The 26,335-nt window shown below is 37.4% G+C and overlaps 8 non-coding genes across 8 annotated transcripts; all 8 read right to left on the bottom strand.

Annotated features, from left to right (window-relative positions):
- Window positions 1-567: 567 nt before the first annotated feature.
- Window positions 568-641, bottom strand: TRNAT-AGU (transfer RNA threonine (anticodon AGU)). The gene has a single exon. It is a non-coding gene; the product is annotated as a tRNA-Thr (tRNA).
- Window positions 642-1,481: 840 nt separating this feature from the next.
- TRNAT-AGU (transfer RNA threonine (anticodon AGU)) lies at window positions 1,482-1,555 on the bottom strand. The gene has a single exon. It is a non-coding gene; the product is annotated as a tRNA-Thr (tRNA).
- Window positions 1,556-2,384: 829 nt separating this feature from the next.
- On the bottom strand, window positions 2,385-2,458 carry TRNAT-AGU (transfer RNA threonine (anticodon AGU)). The gene has a single exon. It is a non-coding gene; the product is annotated as a tRNA-Thr (tRNA).
- An 840-nt stretch (window positions 2,459-3,298) lies between these two features.
- On the bottom strand, window positions 3,299-3,372 carry TRNAT-AGU (transfer RNA threonine (anticodon AGU)). Its single transcript has one exon. It is a non-coding gene; the product is annotated as a tRNA-Thr (tRNA).
- Window positions 3,373-4,205: 833 nt separating this feature from the next.
- TRNAT-AGU (transfer RNA threonine (anticodon AGU)) lies at window positions 4,206-4,279 on the bottom strand. Its single transcript has one exon. It is a non-coding gene; the product is annotated as a tRNA-Thr (tRNA).
- A 1,741-nt stretch (window positions 4,280-6,020) lies between these two features.
- TRNAT-AGU (transfer RNA threonine (anticodon AGU)) lies at window positions 6,021-6,094 on the bottom strand. Its single transcript has one exon. It is a non-coding gene; the product is annotated as a tRNA-Thr (tRNA).
- A 1,743-nt stretch (window positions 6,095-7,837) lies between these two features.
- Window positions 7,838-7,911, bottom strand: TRNAT-AGU (transfer RNA threonine (anticodon AGU)). The gene has a single exon. It is a non-coding gene; the product is annotated as a tRNA-Thr (tRNA).
- A 1,740-nt stretch (window positions 7,912-9,651) lies between these two features.
- TRNAT-AGU (transfer RNA threonine (anticodon AGU)) lies at window positions 9,652-9,725 on the bottom strand. The gene has a single exon. It is a non-coding gene; the product is annotated as a tRNA-Thr (tRNA).
- Window positions 9,726-26,335: the final 16,610 nt, after the last annotated feature.

Genomic DNA, 26,335 nt, shown 5'->3' with positions numbered 1-26,335 from the left:
TTAAAGTCAGTCTATTGTTGGTACTCATACAGTTAAAAAGTAATCGTGAAATGAAAACATGAGATCTCAATGATAGAATTATTGTTAACATTTTATCTGGAAGCTTGCTCAATAAATGGAAAGATTTATTTTTGCAATTGCTTTCCTAACATAATATTGTTTATGTTAAGTAACAAATAATCCATTATTTTCTATTGCTCCCCAAACTCTGATGACTAAATAGTCTATCAATTTATCTTGAGAAACTCACATTGTTACTGACTTTTGTTTAAACATTTCCTCTGACTGGACACCACTATTGTTCCTGGAGATTGCTCAGAAATTATGATTGGCAATTTCTGGAATTCTTTTCTAGTTACCTTGGCATCAATTTACTTCTACAAAATAACTGATATTAAAAAAAGGGGAATATTGCATTTTTTTGTGTTTTCTGATTTGGACTGTATCTAGAAATGTGGTACATATTACTGAACATGTGAGAAAGCATAAAGGCTGCTGAAGCATTCACATGTCTTTTTGTGATGAATTATCAACAAACTATGTTCTGAGTTGATGAAAATAAATGAAAGGCGCTGCTGAGATTTGAACTCAGGATCTCCTGTTTACTAGACAGGCGCTTTAACCAACTAAGCCACAGCACCACATGATGCCCTAGAGCTTCACAAAGAAAAATTATATATCTAAGATATGCTATTTGGTAACAATTTTTGATATTCTTATAACTATTGCTTCATCAATTTTTCAAACCGGTGGAAATTTAGAGTATAAATAGAAAGTTGTGTTCTCTCTTTTCATTCATGATTTACAGCACCTTCATTCTTAAAATATCTTGTCAAAGTAATTTTCTAATTTTTTTTAGCACTTTTATTGATTTCTCTGTAAGTAATGCTACATGGGAATAAATGTCAATTAATTTTTGATATTCAGAAAATAAAAACATGTAGTAAAATTAAGAACTCTGTTTTAAAAAGTCAGAATTATGGTTAGCATTCTTTATTGATGCTTTTTCAAGAGAAGTTTAGCTTTTCATCAAGAAGTATTTTCCTAACACAATTTTAAGGATGTTATGGAAATAAATTTGGGTTAAATGTCAATGATTCTCTAGCTATGATGACTAAACTGACTCTCAAATTACTGTACCTTGGGAAACTTACTTTTTTACAGACATTTTAACACTTTCTGTTTTATTCTCTTTTAAATGTACTCTAAATTAATTTTGCAGTTTACCCAATATGATGAAGGCTATTTTGTAAAAATTCATCTATTTACCTTAACATAGGCATATTTCTACAAATTAACTTATGTTGAAATAGGGTGAAGTTTTGTTGTTTGTCGTCTTCTGACATGGATGGCATCTTTAAACTTTTTTACATTGGTGACCAAATGTGCCAAAGTGAAAGCAGATAAATGTTTTACACATCTTATTTTGTTATGCATCAACAAAAAACTACATACTGGTGTGATAAAAAGGTATCAAACAAAGGTACTGCTGAGATATGAACTCAGGATCTCCTGTTTACTAGACAGGCACTTTAACCAACTAAGCCACAGCACCACTTGCACTGCCTTATATATAATGACAAATTATATGTCTAAAGTATAATATTTTTTATTATTTATATATATTTTTTTGATACTAGTATTTTATTAATTCTTTAAACAGTTGGAAACTTACAGTAAGTTATATAATGCTTTTTTCTCCTTTATTTTGTATATACAGGCCCTACATTCTTACATTATCTTGTTCAAGTCACTTGTTAATATGCTTTATTGTAATAGATATTATGGTGTTTTTATTAATGTAGTCATCCCTGGGAAATTAAAGTCAGTCTATTGTTGGTACTCATACAGTTAAAAAGTAATCGTGAAATGAAAACATGAGATCTCAATGATAGAATTATTGTTAACATTTTATCTGGAAGCTTGCTCAATAAATGGAAAGATTTATTTTTGCAATTGCTTTCCTAACACAATATTGTTTATGTTAAGTAACAAATAATCCATTATTTTCTATTGCTCCCCAAACTCTGATGACTAAATTGTCTATCAATTTATCTTGAGAAACTCACATTGTTACTGACTTTTGTTTAAACATTTCCTCTGACTTGATACCATATTGTTCCTGGAGATTGCTCAGAAATGATGATTGGCAATTTCTGGAATTCTTTTCTAGTTACCTTGGCATCAATTTACTTCTACAAAATAACTGATATTAAAAAAGGGGAATATTGCCTTTTTTTGTGTTTTCTGATTTGGACTGTATCTAGAAATGTGGTACATATTACTGAACATGTGAGAAAGGGTAAAGGCTGCTGAAGCATTCACATGTCTTTTTGTGATGAATTATCAACAAACTATGTTCTGAGTTGATGAAAATAAATGAAAGGCGCTGCTGAGATTTGAACTCAGGATCTCCTGTTTACTAGACAGGCGCTTTAACCAACTAAGCCACAGCACCACATGATGCCCTAAAGCTTCACAAAGAAAAATGATATATCTAAGATATGCTATTTGGTAACAATTTTTGATATTCTTATAACTATTGCTTCATCAATTTTTCAAACCGGTGGAAATTTAGAGTATAAATAGAAAGTTGTGTTCTCTCTTTTCATTCATGATTTACAGCACCTTCATTCTTAAAATATCTTGTCAAAATAATTTTCTAATTTTTTTTAGCACTTTTATTGATTTCTCTGTAAGTAATGCTACATGGGAATAAATGTCAATTAATTTTTGATATTCAGAAAACAAAAACATGTAGTAAAATTAAGAACTCTGTTTTAAAAAGTCAGAATTATGGTTAGCATTCTTTATTGATGCTTTTTCAAGAGAAGTTTAGCTTTTCATCAAGAAGTGTTTTCCTAACACAATTTTAAGGATGTTATGGAAATAAATATGGGTTAAATGTCAATGATTCTCTAGCTATGATGACTAAACTGACTCTCAAATTACTGTACCTTGGGAAACTTACTTTTTTACAGACATTTTAACACTTTCTGTTTTATTCTCTTTTAAATGCACTCTAAATTAATTTTGCAGTTTACCCAATATGATGAAGGCTATTTTGTAAAAATTCATCTATTTACCTTAACATAGGCATATTTCTACAAATTAACTTATGTTGAAATAGGGTGAAGTTTTGTTGTTTGTCGTCTTCTGACATGGATGGCATCTTTAAACTTTTTTACATTGGTGACCAAATGTGCCAAAGTGAAAGCAGATAAAGGTTTTACACATCTTATTTTGTTATGCATCAACAAAAAACTACATACTGGTGTGATAAAAAGGTATCAAACAAAGGTACTGCTGAGATATGAACTCAGGATCTCCTGTTTACTAGACAGGCACTTTAACCAACTAAGCCACAGCACCACTTGCACTGCCTTATATATAATGACAAATTATATGTCTAAAGTATAATATTTTTTATTATTTATATATATTTTATTGATACTAGTATTTTATTAATTCTTTAAACAGTTGGAAACTTACAGTAAGTTATATAATGCTTTTTTTCTCCTTTATTTTGTATATACAGGCCCTACATTCTTACAATATCTTGTTCAAGTCACTTGTTAATATGCTTTATTGTAATAGATATTATGGCGTTTTTATTAATGTAGTCATCCCTGGGAAATTAAAGTCAGTCTATTGTTGGTACTCATACAGTTAAAAAGTAATCGTGAAATGAAAACATGAGATCTCAATGATAGAATTATTGTTAACATTTTATCTGGAAGCTTGCTCAATAAATGGAAAGATTTATTTTTGCAATTGCTTTCCCAACATAATATTGTTTATGTTAAGTAACAAATAATCCATTATTTTCTATTGCTCCCCAAACTCTGATGACTAAATAGTCTATCAATTTATCTTGAGAAACTCACATTGTTACTGACTTTTGTTTAAACATTTCCTCTGACTGGACACCACTATTGTTCCTGGAGATTGCTCAGAAATTATGATTGGCAATTTCTGGAATTCTTTTCTAGTTACCTTGGCATCAATTTACTTCTACAAAATAACTGATATTAAAAAAAGGGGAATATTGCATTTTTTTTGTGTTTTCTGATTTGGACTGTATCTAGAAATGTGGTACATATTACTGAACATGTGAGAAAGCATAAAGGCTGCTGAAGCATTCACATGTCTTTTTGTGATGAATTATCAACAAACTATGTTCTGAGTTGATGAAAATAAATGAAAGGCGCTGCTGAGATTTGAACTCAGGATCTCCTGTTTACTAGACAGGCGCTTTAACCAACTAAGCCACAGCACCACATGATGCCCTAGAGCTTCACAAAGAAAAATTATATATCTAAGATATGCTATTTGGTAACAATTTTTGATATTCTTATAACTATTGCTTCATCAATTTTTCAAACCGGTGGAAATTTAGAGTATAAATAGAAAGTTGTGTTCTCTCTTTTCATTCATGATTTACAGCACCTTCATTCTTAAAATATCTTGTCAAAGTAATTTTCTAATTTTTTTTAGCACTTTTATTGATTTCTCTGTAAGTAATGCTACATGGGAATAAATGTCAATTAATTTTTGATATTCAGAAAACAAAAACATGTAGTAAAATTAAGAACTCAGTTTTAAAAAGTCAGAATTATGGTTAGCATTCTTTATTGATGCTTTTTCAAGAGAAGTTTAGCTTTTCATCAAGAAGTATTTTCCTAACACAATTTTAAGGATGTTATGGAAATAAATATGGGTTAAATGTCAATGATTCTCTAGCTATGATGACTAAACTGACTCTCAAATTACTGTACCTTGGGAAACTTACTTTTTTACAGACATTTTAACACTTTCTGTGTTATTCTCTTTTTAATGTACTCTAAATTAATTTTGCAGTTTACCCAATATGATGAAGGCTATTTTGTAAAAATTCATCTATTTACCTTAACATAGGCATATTTCTACAAATTAACTTATGTTGAAATAGGGTGAAGTTTTGTTGTTTGTCGTCTTCTGACATGGATGGCATCTTTAAACTTTTTTACATTGGTGACCAAATGTGCCAAAGTGAAAGCAGATAAAGGTTTTACACATCTTATTTTGTTATCCATCAACAAAAAACTACATACTGGTGTGATAAAAAGGTATCAAGCAAAGGTACTGCTGAGATATGAACTCAGGATCTCCTGTTTATTAGACAGGCACTTTAATCAACTAAGCCAGAGCACCACTTGCACTGCCTTACATATAATGACAAATTATATGTCTAAAGTATAATATTTTTTATTATTTTTATATTTTTATTTGAAACTAGTATTTTATTAATTCTTTAAACAGTTGGAAACTTACAGTAAGTTATATAATGCTTTTTTCTCCTTTATTTTGTATATACAGGCCCTACATTCTTACAATGTTTGTTCAAGTCACTTGTTAATATGCTTTATTGTAATAGATATTATGGCGTTCTTATTAATGTAGTCATCCCTGGGAAATTAAAGTCAGTCTATTGTTGGTAGTCATACAGTTAAAAAGTAATCGTGTAATGAAAACATGAGATCTCAATGATAGAATTATTGTTAACATTTTATCTGGAAGCTTGCTCAATAAATGGAAAGATTTATTTCTGGAATTGCTTTCCTAACACAATATTGTTTATGTTAAGTAACAAATAATCCATTATTTTCTATTGCTCCCCAAACTCTGATGACTAAATTGTCTATCAATTTATCTTGAGAAACTCACATTGTTACTGACTTTTGTTTAAACATTTCCTCTGACTGGACACCATATTGTTCCTGGAGATTGCTCAGACATGATGATTGGATATTTCTGGAATTCTTTTCTAGTTACCTTGGCATCAATTTACTTCTACAAAATAACTGATATTAAAAAAGGGGAATATTGCCTTTTTTGTGTTTTCTGATTTGGACTGTATCTAGAAATGTGGTACATATTACTGAACATGTGAGAAAGGGTAAAGGCTGCTGAAGCATTCACATGTCTTTTTGTGATGAATTATCAACAAACTATGTTCTGAGTTGATGAAAATAAATGAAAGGCGCTGCTGAGATTTGAACTCAGGATCTCCTGTTTACTAGACAGGCGCTTTAACCAACTAAGCCACAGCACCACATGATGCCCTAAAGCTTCACAAAGAAAAATGATATATCTAAGATATGCTATTTGGTAACAATTTTTGATATTCTTATAACTATTGCTTCATCAATTTTTCAAACCGGTGGAAATTTAGAGTATAAATAGAAAGTTGTGTTCTCTCTTTTCATTCATGATTTACAGCACCTTCATTCTTAAAATATCTTGTCAAAGTAATTTTCTAATTTTTTTAGCACTTTTATTGATTTCTCTGTAAGTAATGCTACATGGGAATAAATGTCAATTAATTTTTGATATTCAGAAAACAAAAACATGTAGTAAAATTAAGAACTCTGTTTTAAAAAGTCAGAATTATGGTTAGCATTCTTTATTGATGCTTTTTCAAGAGAAGTTTAGCTTTTCATCAAGAAGTATTTTCCTAACACAATTTTAAGGATGTTATGGAAATAAATATGGGTTAAATGTCAATGATTCTCTAGCTATGATGACTAAACTGACTCTCAAATTACTATACCTTGGGAAACTTACTTTTTTACAGACATTTTAACACTTTCTGTGTTATTCTCTTTTTAATGTACTCTAAATTAATTTTGCAGTTTACCCAATATGATGAAGGCTATTTTGTAAAAATTCATCTATTTACCTTAACATAGGCATATTTCTACAAATTAACTTATGTTGAAATAGGGTGAAGTTTTGTTGTTTGTCGTCTTCTGACATGGATGGCATCTTTAAACTTTTTTACATTGGTGACCAAATGTGCCAAAGTGAAAGCAGATAAAGGTTTTACACATCTTATTTTGTTATGCATCAACAAAAAACTACATACTGGTGTGATATAAAGGTATCAAGCAAAGGTACTGCTGAGATATGAACTCAGGATCTCCTGTTTACTAGACAGGCACTTTAATTAACTAAGCCACAGAACCACTTGCACTGCCTTACATATAATGACAAATTATATGTCTAAAGTATAATATTTTTTATTATTTTTATATAGATTTTTTGATACTAGTATTTTATTAATTCTTTAAACAGTTGGAAACTTACAGTAAGTTATATAATGCTTTTTTCTCCTTTATTTTGTATATACAGGCCCTACATTCTTACAATATCTTGTTCACGTCACTTGTTAATATGCTTTATTGTAATAGATATTATGGCGTTTTTATTAATGTAGTCATCCCTGGGAAATTAAAGTCAGTCTATTGTTGGTACTCATACAGTTAAAAAGTAATTGTGAAATGAAAACATGAGATCTCAATGATAGAATTATTGTTAACATATTATCTGGAAGCTTGCTCAATAAATGGAAAGATTTATTTTTGCAATTGCTTTCCTAACACAATATTGTTTATGTTAAGTAACAAATAATCCATTATTTTCTATTGCTCCCCAAACTCTGATGACTAAATTGTCTATCAATTTATCTTGAGAAACTCACATTGTTACTGACTTTTGTTTAAACATTTCCTCTGACTGGACACCATATTGTTCCTGGAGATTGCTCAGACATGATGATTGGCAATTTCTGGAATTCTTTTCTAGTTACCTTGGCATCAATTTACTTCTACAAAATAACTGATATTAAAAAAGGGGAATATTGCCTTTTTTTGTGTTTTCTGATTTGGACTGTATCTAGAAATGTGGTACATATTACTGAACATGTGAGAAAGGGTAAAGGCTGCTGAAGCATTCACATGTCTTTTTGTGATGAATTATCAACAAACTATGTTCTGAGTTGATGAAAATAAATGAAAGGCGCTGCTGAGATTTGAACTCAGGATCTCCTGTTTACTAGACAGGCGCTTTAACCAACTAAGCCACAGCACCACATGATGCCCTAAAGCTTCACAAAGAAAAATGATATATCTAAGATATGCTATTTGGTAACAATTTTTGATATTCTTATAACTATTGCTTCATCAATTTTTCAAACCGGTGGAAATTTAGAGTATAAATACAAAGTTGTGTTCTCTCTTTTCATTCATGATTTACAGCACCTTCATTCTTAAAATATCTTGTCAAAGTAATTTTCTAATTTTTTTAGCACTTTTATTGATTTCTCTGTAAGTAATGCTACATGGGAATAAATGTCAATTAATTTTTGATATTCAGAAAACAAAAACATGTAGTAAAATTAAGAACTCTGTTTTAAAAAGTCAGAATTATGGTTAGCATTCTTTATTGATGCTTTTTCAAGAGAAGTTTAGCTTTTCATCAATAAGTATTTTCCTAACACAATTTTAAGGATGTTATGGAAATAAATATGGGTTAAATGTCAATGATTCTCTAGCTATGATGACTAAACTGACTCTCAAATTACTGTACCTTGGGAAACTTACTTTTTCACAGACATTTTAACACTTTCTGTGTTATTCTCTTTTGACTGTACTCCAAATTAATTTTGCCGTTTACCCAATATGATGAAGGCTATTTTGTAAAAATTCATCTATTTACCTTAACATAGGCATATTTCTACAAATTAACTTATGTTGAAATAGGGTGAAGTTTTGTTGTTTGTTGTCTTCTGACATGGATGGCATCTTTAAACTTTTTTACATTGGTGACCAAATGTGCCAAAGTGAAAGCAGATAAAGGTTTTACACATCTTATTTTGTTATGCATCAACAAAAAACTACATACTGGTGTGATAAAAAGGTATCAAGCAAAGGCACTGCTGAGATTTGAACTCAGGATCTCCTGTTTACTAGACAGGCACTGTAACCAACTAAGCCAACGCACCACTTGCACTGCTTTATGTATAATGACAAATGATATGTCTAAAGTATAATATTTGTTATTATTTTTATGTATTTTTTTAAACTAGTATTTTATTAATTATTTAAACAGTTGGAAACTTACAGTAAGTTATGTAATGCAATTCTCTCCTTTATTTTGTATATACAGGCATTACATTCTTACAATGTCTTGTCCAAGTCACTTGTTAATATGCTTTATTGTAATAGATATTATGGCGTTCTCATTAATGCAGTCATCCCTGGGAAATTAAAGTCAGTCTTTTGTTGGTACTCATACAGTTAAAAAGTAGTCGAGAAATGAAAAAATAATATCTCAATGATAGAATTAATGCTAACATTTTATCTGGAAGCTTGCTCAATAAATGGAAAGATTGATTTCTGGAATTGCTTTCCTAACACAATATTGTTTATGTTAAGTAATACATATTCCATTATTTTCTATTGCTCTCCAAACTCTGATGACTAAACTGTCTATCAATTTATCTTGAGAAAGTCACATTGTTACTGACTTTTGTTTAAACGTTTCCTCTGACTGGACACCATATTGTTCCTGGAGATTGCTCAGACATGATGATTGGCAATTTCTGGAATTCTTTTCTAGTTACCTTGGCATCAATTTACTTCTACAAAATAACTGATATTTAAAAAGGGGAATATTGCATTTTTTTGTGTTTTCTGATTTGGACTGTATCTAGAAATGTGGTACATATTACTGGACATGTGAGAAAGGGTAAAGGCTGCTGAAGCATTCACATGTCTTTTTGTGATGAATTAACAACAATTATGTTCTGAGTTGATGAAAATAAATAAAAGGCACTGCTGAGATTTGAACTCAGGATCTCCTGTTTACTAGATAGGTGCTTTAACCAACTAAGCCACAGCACCACATGATGCCCTAAAGCTTCACAAAGAAAAATTATATATCTAAGATATGCTATTTGGAAACAATTTTGGATATTCCTATAACTATTGCTTCATCAATTTTTCAAACCAGTGGAAATTTAGAGTATAAATAGAAAGTTGTGTTCTCTCTTTTCATTCATGATTTACAGCACCTTCATTCTTAAAATATCTTGTCAAAGTAATTTTCTAATTTTTTTTAGCACTTTTATTGATTTCTCTGTAAGTAATGCTACATGGGAATAAATGTCAATTAATTTTTGATATTCAGAAAACAAAAACATGTAGTAAAATTAAGAACTCTGTTTTAAAAAGTCAGAATTATGGTTAGCATTCTTTATTGATGCTTTTTCAAGAGAAGTTTAGCTTTTCATCAAGAAGTATTTTCCTAACACAATTTTAAGGATGCTATGGAAATAAATATGGGTTAATGTCAATGATTCTCTAGCTATGATGACTAAACTGACTCTCAAATTACTGTACCTTGGGAAACTTACTTTTTTACAGACATTTTAACACTTTCTGTGTTATTCTCTTTTGACTGTACTCCAAATTAATTTTGCCGTTTACCCAAATAATGAAGGCTATTTTGTAAAAATTCATCTAATTACCTTAACATAGGCATATTTCTACAAATTAACTTATGTTGAAATAGGGTGAAGTTTTGTTGTTTGTCGTCTTCTGACATGGATGGCATCTTTAAACTTTTTTACATTGGTGACCAAATGTGCCAAAGTGAAAGCAGATAAAGGTTTTACACATCTTATTTTGTTATGCATCAACAAAAAACTACATACTGGTGTGATAAAAAGGTATCAAGCAAAGGTACTGCTGAGATATGAACTCAGGACCTCCCATTTAAGAAACATGTGCTTTAACCAACTAAGCCACAGCACCACTTGCACTGACTTATGTATAATGACAAATTATATGTCTAAAGTATAATATTTTTTATTATTTTTATATATATTTTTTAAACTAGTATTTTATTAATTCTTTAAACAGTTGGAAACTTACAGTAAGTTATGTAATGCTTTTCTCTCCTTTATTTTGTATATACAGGCCCTACATTCTTACAATGTCTTGTCCAAGTCACTTGTTAATATGCTTTATTGTTATAGATATTATGACATTCTCATTAATGTAGTCATCCCATGGAAATTAAAGTCAGTCTATTGTTGGTACTCATACAGTTAAAAAGTAGTTAAAAATGAGATCTCAATGATTATTATTATTATTATTATTATTTATTATTATCCTTTATTTATATGGCGCCACAAGGGTTCCGCAGAGCCCAATTACAGAGTACATAAACAAATAATCAAACAGGAAAACAGCAACTTACAGTTGATGACAGTATAGAACAAGTACAGGGTAAATAAACATAGTTACATCAGCAGATGACACAGGAATAAGTATCAGGTGGCAGAAGACTGATGGATTTGGTGCAGTTGAAGATTATTAAAGTAAGAAAGGATAAGCACATGAGGGAAGAGGGCCCTGCTCGTGAGAGCTTACATTCTAAAGGTGATAGAATTAATGTTAACATTTTATCTGGAAGCTTGTTCAATAAATGGAAAGATTTATTTCTGGAATTACTTTCCTAACACAATATTGTTTATGTTAAGTAATACATATTCCATTATTTTCTATTGCTTTCCAAACTCTGATGACTAAATTGTCTATCAATTTATCTTGAGAAAGTCACATTGTTACTGACTTTTGTTTAAACATTTCCTCTGACTGGACACCATATTGTTCCTGGAGATTGCTCATACATGATGATTGGCAATTTCTGGAATTCTTTTCTAGTTACATTGGCATCAATTTACTTCTACAACATAACTGATATTAAAAAAGGGGAATATTGCATTTTTTTTTGTGTTTTCTGATTTGGACTGTATCTAGAAATGTGGTACATTTTACTGAACATGTGAGAAAGGGTAAAGGTTGCTGAAGCATTCACATGTCTTTTTGTGATGAATTAACAACAAACTATTTGAGAGGGTTCGACAGGGTCTTTGGGAAAGAGAGGGGGAGGGGGTTGGAGAGGGAGAGGTTGTGGATGAGGAAGGGGAGATTGGTTGTTGGGGTTCAGGGACTTGAGGGGCTGAAGGAGTTTGTGGTGGGGAGGATGCTGGTGGTGATCCTTCCTGACCTTGATGTTGTGCTTGCCCTAGAATCACATATTTAAATTTGAAAAAAATTTCTAAATAAATATCCATGTGCATTACAAAATTGCATTGTTCTGTTCAATTAAAAATACACAGACCAAGTTAGTTATGTGTCCAGCCTACAGCCTGTGTGGCGACTCAGTACAACAATAAACATTATTCCATAAGCACTCTGCTACCCAGTCAGTACTGCAAGCCCTAAACACACACACTCTGTAAACTGGTTAAGTGTGGTATGTTTTTGGTACTATAGTTTAATTATACAATCTGCTAATAATCTCACTTTACCACATCTTAGCAAAAGTTTGCAGTGCTAAAATTTATTTTTGTTACTGCTACTAATCACAGCTTAATACACATGTAGACACATTTTAATGCATTTAACTTCCTGCGTCTGCGGCATCCACGGATTTGCTGGCGAAGCCGCGCCAACAACTCTGTCTGTTGGTGGTGGAGTTCGCTCCACCGCCGCTCGAGCTGGATAATGGAGTGCCGGGTCCGCGTGCACAATATGCGGCGGACCTCCACGTAGGCCGCGCACTTAACCTGATTTGGGACATAGGGTTCCGTGCGGCCTACGTGGCGGTCCATCACCGCTGTGAGCACACACAGCTCATGGTGGCTGAATGCAAATGCACGCATGGTGCCTATGGCATTTTCCTTACATGGGCATATATTTATAGTGTGTGGTCGCATTTCATTAGTTGTAATATCATGGTGTCATCTTTATGTAACTTTATTAATATGTATAGAATATTGTACAGGCAAGTTGGGATCCCTTTATTTGACATCAGTGAATAATCGCAGCACACACACACCAACAAATAATTCCTAAACACATATTTAAAACTACAAATCCTGCTTCTAAATTTTGAGCATTGTAGGTTTGTTGTTTAAATGCAAAATGTTCTTAACTTGCAAATGTTTATATATATCTCTCTAGATAGATAGATAGATAGATAGATAGATAGATAGATAGATAGATTGATTGATTGATTGATAGATAGATAGATAGATAGATAGATAGATAGATAGATAGATACACACACATATACAAATACATATATATATATATATAGATATATATATAGATAGATATTTATATGTTTATACATTTTTTTATAAAAACATAAAATATAAAAAAATATAGAGAGCTAGATATATAGATAGATATATAGATATATAGAGATATTTTTACAAAAAAATATAGATCTATATATAGAGATATTTGAAAATATATATATATATATATATTTATTTATATCTATCTATCTCTCTATCTATATATATATATAGAGAGAGAGATATATATATATCTCATATATATATATATATATATATATATATATATATATAGAGTCATTTTAAAAATAAACATACATAAAAAAAAACATAAACATATATATATATATATATATATATGGGGTTTTTTTGCTCATGAGAGAGAGAGTGAGAAGGAGAGTGAGAGAGTGAGAGAAAGAGAGAGAGAGAGAGGGGGAGAATGAAAGACATATATATATATATATATATATATATACATACACATATCTAGATATATCTTTAGGGGATCAGTAAATACACAAATTCGTTTAAACCAGTTTACTCACCACATTTTGTAGGATCAGCTACACAAAGTCACAAAGTAGTTTTTTTGGGGGGGCAGCTGTTGTGGCATTTGTTTGGTCAACAGAGCCACAAACCAAAAAAAAAGGGTGCTGTTATTTTTGTTTTAGAACACATATAAAAAAACATTGAATAATACCAAATTAACATGCCCACAACTGCATATAATCAAACAGAATGGAACAGTAATACCATTGTAGAGAAAAAACAACAACTATATACACATGATAAGAACAGTACAGAACAAATCTGTACTCAGACACTTTATCAAATACTCAGAATACACTAGCAACACACTCAGAACTTTACAAAGCAAGCAAAATGCCATCATTCAAAAAAACCCTACACATACAGACAGTTGCAAAAAAAATTTCAAAAAGTATATTACTATCATAACATAAACATACCTGAAATACTCCCATACAATTTGAGCCCTTACGGCATGACCCCGCTGGTTAAGACTCCCGCCACGGAAGGCCCGTCCAACCCCTGGCTCCTCATCTGCCAATTCCTCCGAGTGGGGAAGCTGTACGCGACTCCTTACAGCAATGTTATGGAGTATAGCGCACAGGACCACAATTTTACTAACCATCTCCGGCAAACACAGCAAGGAATTGTGTCAATGCTGTTATTGCTGTAGGATACCTAATGGATTGTTCTAGATCACTCTCTATTATGGAGAGAGTGTCTAGGATTAGATGAGGTGGCAGCCTGTATCTGCGCAATACTACATTATCAGGCATCCCAAAAAGGGTGACACGGGTGCGGTAAATTAGTGGCCTTGCACACCTCCGTTGCCTTGGAGGATGAGGAGCCAGTTGGGGTGGGAGGGCTTCCGCCGGTTGGGGTGGGAGGGCTTCCGCCAGTTGGGGTGGGAGGGCTTCAGCACCCACATATATGGCCATCACTATCTTCAAATGAAGGTAGGAAACATTAAAACACACAATCAATTAACAACACACATTGCCAAAATAACAATTATGTGTATGGCAGTTCAAACACTTACTGCAGGAGCGTACTCCATATCTTCATGATGAAAAACAGGAACAAACACAATAAAAAATGTCATTAAACCACATTTACCTACATAGTTACAACATTGTTTTCCATGAAACCAACAAAACAAAAAGAAACACAACCAACAAACCCACAAAATGACTTCAACAAGATATGATTAACCTACTAAGTATGGACTACTACAAAAAGAACCTAACAAATTCAGAAAACAATGGCAACAACATGTTACTTACAAACTAAATGAATATTCCTGCAAAGGAAGAACACAACGAACGACATACTTTGGCACACCAAATTTTGTAATTCTGAAAATATTAAAACAATATGACTATGATAATAGGCCCAAACATACTGTAACCCCTCCAACACCATCCCACCCATGGACAGGCTACTTACCTGCTCAGAAAAACAAACTTGAAGTAAAAATGAAACTGGGCCGACTTTGGCACTCTCTAACAATAATTTGAAAATAAACTTACAGCAACCTACAAGAGAGAGGAAAGGACACTGAGAATAGGCCCAAACACACTGTAACCCCTCCAACACCATCCCACCCATGGACAGGCTACTTACCTGCTCAGAAAAAGAAAAACAAACTTGAAGTCAAAAAGAAACTGGGCCGACTTTGGCACTCTCTAACAATAATTTGAAAATAAACTTACAGCAACCTACAAGAGAGAGGAAAGGACACTGAGAATAGGAACAAACACACTGAACCCAAGAGCGGTAACATGGCAAATTACATGTTAAACAACTATTAGATACTAAATGTATACACAGATACTAAAGAAAAAATAAAAACCACACAAAGAAAAAAAACCTCCAAAAAAAAAACAGCATTGGTCCCCCCTACATACTCTTTGTTGTTATATGCTAACTATTTTACAAACATTTTTAAGGTTGTTTAAAAAACGGCGTCCGCAACACAACAGTAAAAAAATTTGCCATCTATCAAACGCACATTAGTTTGCCATGTACTGCTAAAAAACTCACACAAATCAATTCTTGGCAACTCGTCCGCCTTGCTTCTATTGTGCTTCATACCATACACCCACAAACACAGCATGCATGAATGGCATTTAAATAGCCAGTACTGCAATTACTGGAAAAATTAGCATAATTAGCACCTGTACAAATTCCCGCACTGGAAATCTCACGCAGCTATAAATCGCCAGACAGCTGTGCCAACACACATGCCATCAGCAACATGGCTACTCCCGAACAAATAGCTGCAGAGTTGAGCGTGCTGCAGCAGCAGATGAGCGCATTAACATCTAGGAGAATAGTGCTGCGGCAGCAGATGCTACAAGCTGCCAGTGGTGATGTTGAAAGAGCAGGACCCAGTAGTGGGAAACCCCATCTTCTGACACACAGGGGTATACTGTGAGTCCCCTGCCTGACACAGATACTGGGGAAACTGAGGTAGATTCAGGACTAAGAACACAAACCCAAACAATACAACCAGCAAGTGAAGAGGAAGATGGTGAGGAGGTACAGGACGATACCTCACAGGCTACAGCCAAAAAGAGGAAGCGACAGCCCGCCTTTTCTAAGAGGGAGCTGCAAGTTCTGTCACACAAGCCATGGATAAAATACATAGAGGCAGCAAAAACATGGGTGCTGCAACCAAAGATCGCATCTGGAGGGACATTAGAGATTCTGTAAAGGAAGTCGGCTCAATTGTCTGCACCCCACAGGAAGTTAGAAGACGGTAAGTGTATATTGATACACAATTTTATGCTCAATTTATTTTTAAAAACTTAGCTATATGTGATGTTGCCTATAGCAACCAAATACATAACGTGTACAAGAAAACAAAACAGGTATTCTAAACTTTTATGTCCCTTACCCCTAATTCTAATCACATATGTAGTTGGGCCGACTTCAAGTCCCGCCTGAAGGGCAAGAGGTCTGCGGAGTGGAATGCCTCGAGGGCAACAGGGGGAGTGCCCGCTGCCACTGTGGAGTATACAGACCTTGAGGAACTGGCAATGGACTGTGTGAGCTATGAGGAGGCGTGTGGGGTGTCTCATATGGACACGGACCTGCCTGAAATTGTTAACCTACATGACTTGCCAGGTAAGTTTACACACATATATTTTTTTTTTGTGTGTTTTCAAAGTTGTGACTTTTTTTCTGTCCTTTTTTCTCTCATTCTTCTATTTGCTTTTAACATAACACAGCACAGGAGGGTGAGCAGATTGAGTCAGAGGAGGGGTATCCGGCTGAGGCTGAGGTGGGGGGACCTAGTGAGTCCTCCAGTGTGGGTCACCAGATTCTACCTGGCCAGATTCCAACTGCCCCCCCCCCCACCCAACCCTCTGCTATCCCGGCCATTCTGTCTGAAATTGCCAGTTATGGGGAGAGGCTGACACAATTTCAGGACAGGATGATCCGGGAGGTAAGCCAGATATCTGTCCGGCTCACTGAGCACACAACCTGTGTTGGGCAAGGTGTAGCTCAACTCTGCCAAGGTCTGGCAGAGATCAGGCAGGGCCAAGCCAAACTCGCCTCCTCGGTCCAACAACTCGCCAGCTCTGTTATGCAAGGCTCCAGGACATCGCTGGCTGCCTTGCCCACAGTGGCAGGGAGCCAGGCACATCTGTTCCCTCCCCTCCCCCTGCCCAGGAAGAAGATCCCACTGGGCAGGGCCCTCGAAGGTCACTTCGCAGACCAAGCCATGACCAACCACATCAGGGAGGGTGAAAAGAGAAAGTAATGTCTCTCCAGATGCCCAGCACCCATGTTTTCCATGTTGCCTTTATGTATTTTTTTTTGCTTGTGTGGCCAGAATGGACAACTCTCTCATGCTGAAAGGGGGTTGTTGTATTTTTTTTTGTTTTGTAGCCTGTGAGTTAGTTTCCTGTACACTTGATCCATCTTCCTCTTCCTAGCGTGCTGTGTATGTTTGGGTTTGTGTATTGTGGCCAGAATCTACCTCAGTTTTCCAAAAAGTATCCTCTGGCTGGGGGTTCACAACATTTTATTATTTTATATTATAAATTGTATTTGGCCAGTAGATAGGGGTGCCACAGTACTGGCGTCTGTTACGTAAAAATCACCACTGGCAGCTGTTTGTTGCTATGTCCAATTTTTATTTTCATGCTAATTTTTAGCCATGTTGGCTTTTTGATTTTCTTTATTTTCTTAAGTTAAAAAAAAATGCTTGTGTGTTTATTTTAAGGTTATGCACTCTTGAAAAATGTGTACAGTAAACTTTGACATTGCATATTTACATTTGTGGAACAAGGGAACAAACATAGAATATTCTTACAAACATTGAATATTTTAATTTAGAAATGTTTTTGCTTTCACAACACTTAACTGTGCCTAGAAAAAAAAAAAAACTTTGAAATCAACTTGGGTTACTAGGGGCAACATGCCATAGTATTAGCAATGGTCACATGTTCCAAAACAACAATAAGTGTGTTAGTAAGTAACATTAAACGTAGGCTGCATTATGTGGTTCATGTTGTTTGGTATGTACTAAGGAAGGTGACAATGTAGAAAACATGGCATGTTGGCATTTAGCTGATGTAGTTTATAAGTTGGTTTATTCACACTTGATGAAGGAAAATATTTGTTTTTACAAAAAAAACATGCTGTTAACAGCAAAGTACAAAAAAAAAACAGAACATTATTTGTGAGTGTGTCAGAGTTAGACATGGTAAATGATAAATTGTTATGTGTAAAAACAATTGCTGGTAAGAGTCATTTGTAACTGCAGTGTTTTCCAATGAATTGCTCAACAGGTGATTTAGTTTGCCAATTAATTGCTAAATAGGGCAGACACACTTGTAGCAGTAGTTCACAAGGGCTGAGATGCTGCAAACTAATAGGCCCTACACACTGTCCGATCCGCCGACGAGCTGGCCGACGGGTGACCTGGCGGTGGGGGGGCAGTGATGGGGGGAGTGAAGTTTCTTCACTCCCCCCGTCACCCGGCTGCATTGAAGTGCAGGCAAATATGGACGAGATCGTCCATATTGGCCTGCATGTACAGCCAATGGGGGACCAGCAATGAACGAGCGCGGGGCCGCGATCGTTCATATCGTGCAGTCATGTCGGTCAGTGTGTAGGGCCCTTTACTCCTAGGCTGCGTTCAGCTAGCGAACATTTGTTGTGTACTTATAACCATCTGCTACGCATTTCTGCACAAAACACGCCTACTGCCGCTTGCATACTCCCACACTAGCCGCCCACTTTCACGCCCATTTCGTTAGATAGCGGAACCAAGCCTCCACACCGCCTCCGTCACACCCTGTTTTCGTTAGAGTAGTACGAACTGAAAATCAGTTTGTATTTTTGCACAAGCGTCGTAACGCAGGTTTTGCGTATGCGCAATGTAGAATTTGCGCATGCGCAGTTTGCAGATTTTCGACGATTGCGATGCGATGAACTGCTGCGAACAACTCGGAATGAGGGCCCATAGCGGGCCCAGAGTCTGTGTTTCCGTAGTGCACAAGTGGGATGATAACATACTGTATATAAACTAAATGACTAGATGTGTTTCTACAGTAGTACATAAGAAATTATGGCTCCAACATACAGTATGATCCTCCATTATGGAGGAGAAATATCAGCGCACGTTATGTGCACCGATACTGCTTATTCTCCATGTATGACTGGAGGGGTGGCAAGTTTAAGATAGTGCCACAATGTGGCACACAATGTATCAACAGTCAGTTGTTATTGAAGGGGAGGGGAGCACATCATTTATTGAAGTCTGCGGGCTTCACATTGGATATAGGTGGTCATTCCGAGTTGTTCGCTCGTTGCCGTTTTTCGCAACGGAGCGATTAGGTGGAAAATGCGCATGCGCATGGTACGCAGCGCTCATGCGTTCACTAATTTAACACAAAACTTTGGAGATTTGCACAAGCTCGAATGACTTTTTTTCATCGCTCGAGTGATCGTAGTGTGATTGACAGGAAGTGGGTGTTTCTGGGCGGAAACTGCCCGTTTTCAGGGAGTGTGCTAAAAAACGCAGGCGTGCCTGGAAAAAACGCAGGAGTGTCTGGAGAAACGGGGGAGTGGCTGGCCGAATGCAAGGCGTGTTTGTGACGTCAAACCAGGAACTAAGCGGACCGAGGTGATCACAATCTAGGAGTAGGTCTGGAGCTACTCAGAAACTGCAAGGAATTATTTAGTAGCAGTTTTGCTAATCTTTCGTTCACTATTCTGCTAAGCTAAGATACACTCCCAGAGGGCGGCGGCCTAGCATTTGCAATGCTGCTAAAAGCAGCTAGCGAGCAAACAACTTAGAATGACCACCATAAAGCGCGTTTTGGTATATATGTACATTAATTGTATGTAATACATATAGGGCGCATGGTGTGGACTGACAATTCCCTCTGGGTCTCCCTGACAGACATTAGTGTAGGTCTGTCCCCATTAGCTCCCATGTATGTTTGAGTGGTGTGACTGTACATGCGTGTAACATGTCTAGAGAAAGCTCTTCCCCAGAGGAACCCATTTTAGAGGCCCAAGAGTGTTCTGAGCCTGTGTGGGTGAGAAATCTGCAGAGTTATATGGCTAGACTAGCGAAGAAATTCTCTGAGTCTGAGGAACAGACAAAGCATTAGATACAGGCTGTGAAAGAGGCTCTATTTGCTGATTGCTCCACATCATCCACCGGGATCCCTCCAGTTCCCAGAAAAGGTCCCTGGCCCAAATTTTGCAAAGGGACACTGACACAGATTCCGACTTTGAAGTCGACACTGGGGATTTGAGGGGGGTAGACCCCAAACTGACTAAGAGCATTCAATGTATGATAGTCGCTATAAAAGAGGTGTTGGAATTTCCTGACACAACACCTCCACCTGAGGAAAAAGATTATTTTAAATTAAATATAAAACAGGTGGTGACGTTTCCTCCGTCTAAGGACTTAAATACATTTTTTGAGGACTCCTGGGCTAACCCGGAAAAGAAATTTGCTATCCCTAAAAGGTTGCGGGTAGCGTACCCTTTCCCAGAAGAGGATAGGCGTAAGTGGGAGTCACCCCCAATGATAGACACCTCCGTTTCTAGGTTGTCAAAGAAAATCATTTTACCTGCCCAGGGTCAGCTTCATTACAAGAACCTGCTGACCGCAAATTAGAAACAACTTTAAAGTCCATCTATGTTGCTACGATTATGTTACTCAGGCCCACAATTGCTTCTGCGTGGGTAGGTAACGCAGTCGAAAAGTGGGCAGATAACTTGATTGTTAATATTGACACGGTCGATAAAGATGACATGCTGCAAATTGTAGGTCATATCAAAGATTCTGGAGGTTACTTGGTTGAGGCTATGAAGGACGTAGGCTTACTGGGCACACGTGCCTCTGCTATGGCGGTTTCAGCCCACAGGGCGCTCTGGATACGCCAATGGAATGCTGACGCAGAATCCAAAAGAAATATTGAGGTGCTCCCATACAATGGTGAGGCCCTCTTTGGAGAGAAATTAGATGCCATGATATCAACTACTACATCTGGCAAGTCAGCATTTCTGCTGTCGGCAGCTACACCGGCTAAAAAAGTATATCATTCTCATACTATGCAGTCCTTTCGGCCCAACAAGTACAAAAAGGCTAAGAGTACCCCTTTTTTTCACAGGAAAAGGGAGAGGAAAAAGTAGAAAACCTACAACACCCTCAGGCTCCCAAGAGCAGAAGTCAGCAACTACGTCTGCAAAAACCACAGCATGATGCTGGGGCTCCTCTGCGGGAGTGCGAGTGGGTGGGGGCACGTCTACTATTTTTCAGCCAGGTCTGGCTTCGCTCGGACCTGGGTCCTTGTATTTTACAGATAATATTCCAAGGTTACAAGTTGGAATTTCAAGACCGTCCCCATGCTGAATTTTCAAATTAGCCTTACCAGTTTCTGCTCAGGACAGCGCAAATGTCCTGAATGCAATACACAAATTATGTCAAGACAAAGTAATTGCCTTGGTTCCTGCCGAACAAAGGAATCAAGGCTTTTATTCAAGCCTGTTTGTAGTACCGAAGCCGGATGGCTCGGTCAGGCCAATTTTAAACCTAAAATCTCTGAATCTTTATTTAAAAAGATTCAAATTCAAGATGGAATCCTTGAGAGCGGTGATTTCCAGCTTGGAAGAAAAGGAATTTCTGGTGTCAGTGGACATCAAGGATGCTTACTTGCATGTCCCCATTTACCCACCACATCAAGCATACCTGAGGTTTGCAGTTCAGGATTGCCACTACCAATTCCAGACATTACCGTTCGGGCTCTCCACAGCTCCGAGAATATTCACCAAGGTGATGGCGGAGATGATGGTTCTCCTTCACAAACAAGGAGTCAACATAATTCCATACTTGGACGATCTCCTCATAAAAGCGAGATCCAGGGACAAGCTAATCCTGAACATAGCGTTATCCCTGATGGTTCTTCAGCAGCATGGTTGGATCATCAACTTTCCAAAATATCAGTTGGAACCGATGATGAGGTTATCATTTTTGAGAATGATACTGGACACCGAGGTACAGAAAGTATTTCTACCGGTGGAAAAGGCTCAGGAGATCCAGAGCATGGTCAAACAACTTTTGAGACCAAGAACAGTATCAATTCATCAGTGCATTCGCCTGTTGGGGAAAATGGTAGCGGCTTACGAGGTGCTGCAATATGGCCGATTCCATGCCAGAGTCTTCCAGTGGGACCTACTGGACAAGTGGTCCGGGTCGCATCTCCACATGCATCAAAAGATAATCTTGTCAGCAAAAGCCAGAATTTTGCTCCTGTGGTGGCTACAAATGTCTCACCTCCTGGAGGGACGCAGGTTCAGGATTCAGACCTGGATCCTGGTGACCACGGATGCAAGTCCCCGTGGATGGGGAGCAGTCACGCAAGGCGAAAGCTTCCAAGGAAGGTGGTCAAGTCAAGAAACTTGCCTTCACATAAACATTCTGGAGTTGAGAGCTGTGTACAACAGTCTTCATCATGCTGCACATCTTCTTCAAGGTCGTCCCATACAGATCCAGTCAGGCAATGTAACGGCAGTAGCTTACATAAACCGTCAAGGCAGAACAAAAAGCAGAGTGGCAATGGCAGAGGTGACAAAGATACTCCTCTGGGCAGAAAGACATGCAAAAGCTCTGTCAGCAATTTTCATTCCGGGAGTGGACAACTGGGAAGCAGACTTCCTCAGCAGACACGATCTCTATCCAGGAGAATGGGGCTTCCACCCAGAAGTCTTTGCGGAGGTGGCAAGTCATTGGGGCGTTCCTCAAGTGGATATGATGGCATCACGCCTCATCAAGAAGCTTCAGAAATATTGTTCCAGGTCAAGAGACCCACAAGCAATAGCGATAGATGCACTGGTGACCCAGTGTGTGTATCAGTCGGTGTATCTGTTCCCTCCACTTCCACTTATTCCAAAAGTTCTCAAGATCATCAGAAGAACAAGAGTTCGAGCAATACTCATTGCTCCAGATTGGCCAAGGAGGGCTTGGTATCCAGATCTTCAAGAGTTATTACTGGAAGATCCTCGGCCTCTTCCTCTTTGCGAGTACCTGCTTCAGCAGGGGCCGTTACTTTATCAGGACTTACCGCGGCTGCATTTGACAGCATGGCTGTTGAGCACCAGATCCTAGCCCGTAAGGGTATTCCCAAGGAAATCATTCCCACACTTATTCTGGCCAGGAAAGGGGTAAAGTCCAAACATTACTATCGTATTTGGAGAAAATATGTATCTTGGTGTGAATCCAAGAAGTCTCCTGCGGTGGAGTTTCAATTAGGACGACTTCTCCTATTTCTACAGGCGGGTGTGGATGCTGGATTGAGATTAGGATCTATCAAGGTTCAGATTTCGGCCTTGTCAGTTTTCTTTCAGAAACAATTGGTTTCTCTTCCTGAGGTCCAGACGTTCATGAAGGGGGTTCTGCGCATCCAACCTCCCTTTGTGCCTTCTGCGGCGCCATGGGATCTTAATGTGGTGTTGCAGTTCCTTAAATCGGACTGGGTTGAGCCTCTGCAAGAGGTAGAGTTGAAGTTTCTCACTTGGAAAGTGGTCATGCTGTTGGCCTTGGCCTCAGGCAGATGAGTGTCTGAGTTAGGAGCTCTGTCACACAAGAGTCCTTACTTAATATTTCATGAAGATAGGGCTGAACTGAGAACACGTTGTGTTTTCTTTTCATATCAACCAACCAGTGGTGGTGCCAGTGGCTTTTGACACCTCAGCCATCCCAAAGTCCTTACGGCTAGGATAAGGAAAACAGAATCTTTATTTGTCCTCTATGACCCCAACAAGATTGGGGGTCCTGCTTCTAAGCAGACTATTGCGCGCTGGATCAGGTGTACCATTCAGCAAGCTCATTCCACAGCAGGATTGCCGTTACCGACTTCGGTAAAAGCCCACTCTACAAGGAAAGTGGGTTCGTCCTGGGCAGCTACCAGTGGTGTCTCGGCATTGCAAATCTGCCGAGCTGCTACTTGGTCAAGTGCAAACACGTTTCCTAAGTTTTATAAGTTTGACACCTTGGCTGCTGACGACCTAAAATTTGGTCAGTCAGTTCTGCAGGAACATTAGCACTTTCCCGCCCGTACTGGGAGCTTTGGTATATCCCCATGGTGCTAAAATGGACCCCAGCATCATCTAGGACGTAAGAGAAAATAGGATTTTAATAACCTACCGGTAAATCCTTTTTTCGTAGTCCATAGAGGATGCTGGGCGCCTGCCCAGTGCTCCATTTTTCCTGCTGATTACATTTAATTTTTTTACACACATGTGTTTACATGTTGACAGCTGTTGCTGTTGAATTATACATGCTGGTTGGCATGAGTTATGTTAAAGGCCATGTTAGCCGACATGTTTTCTTGTGTATGGTGTGAGCTGGTGTGAATCTCGCCACAAGTTTATTAGTAAATCCTCTCTCGAATATGTACGTCTCCTCGGGCACAGTTCCTATACTGAGGTCTGGGGGAGGGGCATAGAGGGAGGATCCAGTTCACACTGTTTAAAAGTCTTAAAGTGCCGAAGGCTCCTGCGGAACGGTCTATACCCCATGGTACTAAAATGGACCCCAGCATCCCCTACGGACTACGAGAAAAGGATGTACCGGTAGGTTATTAAAATCCTATTTTCCCTATAGATTGTAAACTTGCGAGCAGGGTCTTCCTACCTCTGTCTGTAACGCACAACGGAGTGTGCTGCGCTATATAAGGAACTGTAAATAAATAAATAATAAATAATCATTGCTAGGCTGATGCACTGTGGGCTCTGGTGGGGATCACCGGTGGGTGGAGTTTTCATTCCCTCACTTCAGCAAACTAAATGTTAATAATTCTCGTCAGTGTCTATAAAGAGGTGAAGCAGGAAGCGTTGTACCTGCACGTTACCTGTGAGTATAATACATTTACCCCTTTTTAATGCAATACAGTTATGTGAAGAACTGTTACACAGCTGATGGGGGGCTTGAGTGCCATCTAGTGGTATATCAATTTAATAACATTTACGATGTATGCCTGAGTGATTTCTATAGTTTACAGTTCATGATGTGATTGAATAAAAGTCTAGATTGTTAAATATGTTGCTAATCACCATAAATGTTCTGTTCATGATCAATCGATCTCTATAGCTTTGAACTTTATTTCTTTCTTCAGAAAAATCATAACTCTTTCCAGTTATTTGGCAGTCCTGATAGAGATAGTTTAGATACTATATCGAAAGGACATTGGTATAAAACACCGTAAGTAATAGATTAGTGTTTTTTTGTTTTTTTTAGTATACTCATTCTCTTTTTAAATATGAGACTTGAAATTGCATAACATATTTACTTTGCTTAGCAATGCAAGCTTCCCATGTGGATGAGTTCCACTTATCAGCATATCTATAATTAGACCAGGGGCCAACACTGCATACCCTTGTACCCATATAATTATACTCTCCAGAGTACCACATAGGCCGGCGCTGCAGAAACCGCTTCTTACCCAGTGACCACAGTGACTGATCAGTGATTCAGATGATGCTGCCAGAGCACTTTCTCTCACCCATTTTTGTCTGAAATTCACTGTAAGAAACTAATGAAAATGTATGTGCAGGAGTCATTGTACACATGTACTGGTCACCAAGAAATTGGGTCAGACAAGATTATCAGAACATAGGGCCTTATTCAGAGATTTACATAAACCCGGGTTGGGTATGCATGACCGGCAGTCAGCATACCTCCGTCAGGATCCCGGCAGCGGAGTGCTGATAGGGGTCGAGCTCACAGAGCCCAAGAGCGGCATCATGATTGACCTTCTACTGGCCTATGGGGGCGGCAATGGCAGAGTGCTGACACCAGTGGGACGCAGCTTCTCTGGCCCAGGCAGAGTGATTTGGCTGGATACCCTGAGTAACATGATGTCTGCTGGCCATGCAGTTGACACAATATTGCATCTTCAGATACAACAGCAGATCACAGAAGCTTTAAGTAGGCGACAAAGGGGGTTATTCCGTGTTGATCGATCGCTAGCTATTTTTTGCAGCTGCGATCAGATAGTCGCCGCCTATGTGGGAGTGTATTTTCACTTTGCAAGTGTGCGAACGCTTGTGCAGCCAAGCAGTGCAAAAACAGTTTGTGCAGTTTCTGAGTAGCTCTGGACTTACTCAGCCGCTGTGATCACTTTAGCCTGTCCGGTCCCAGAATTGACTTCAGACACCCGCCCTGCAAATGCTTGGACATGCCTGCGTTTTTCCAACCACTCTCTGAAAACGGTCAGTTGACACCCATAAACGCCCTCTTCCTGTCAATCTTCTTGCAAACGGCTGTGCGAATGGATTCTTTGATAAATCCATGGCCCA

The sequence above is a fragment of the Pseudophryne corroboree genome, chromosome 11, assembly GCF_028390025.1.
Source record: "Pseudophryne corroboree isolate aPseCor3 chromosome 11, aPseCor3.hap2, whole genome shotgun sequence".
NCBI classification, from domain to species: Eukaryota; Metazoa; Chordata; class Amphibia; order Anura; family Myobatrachidae; genus Pseudophryne; species Pseudophryne corroboree.
This window is presented reverse-complemented; position numbering and strand designations above follow the sequence as displayed.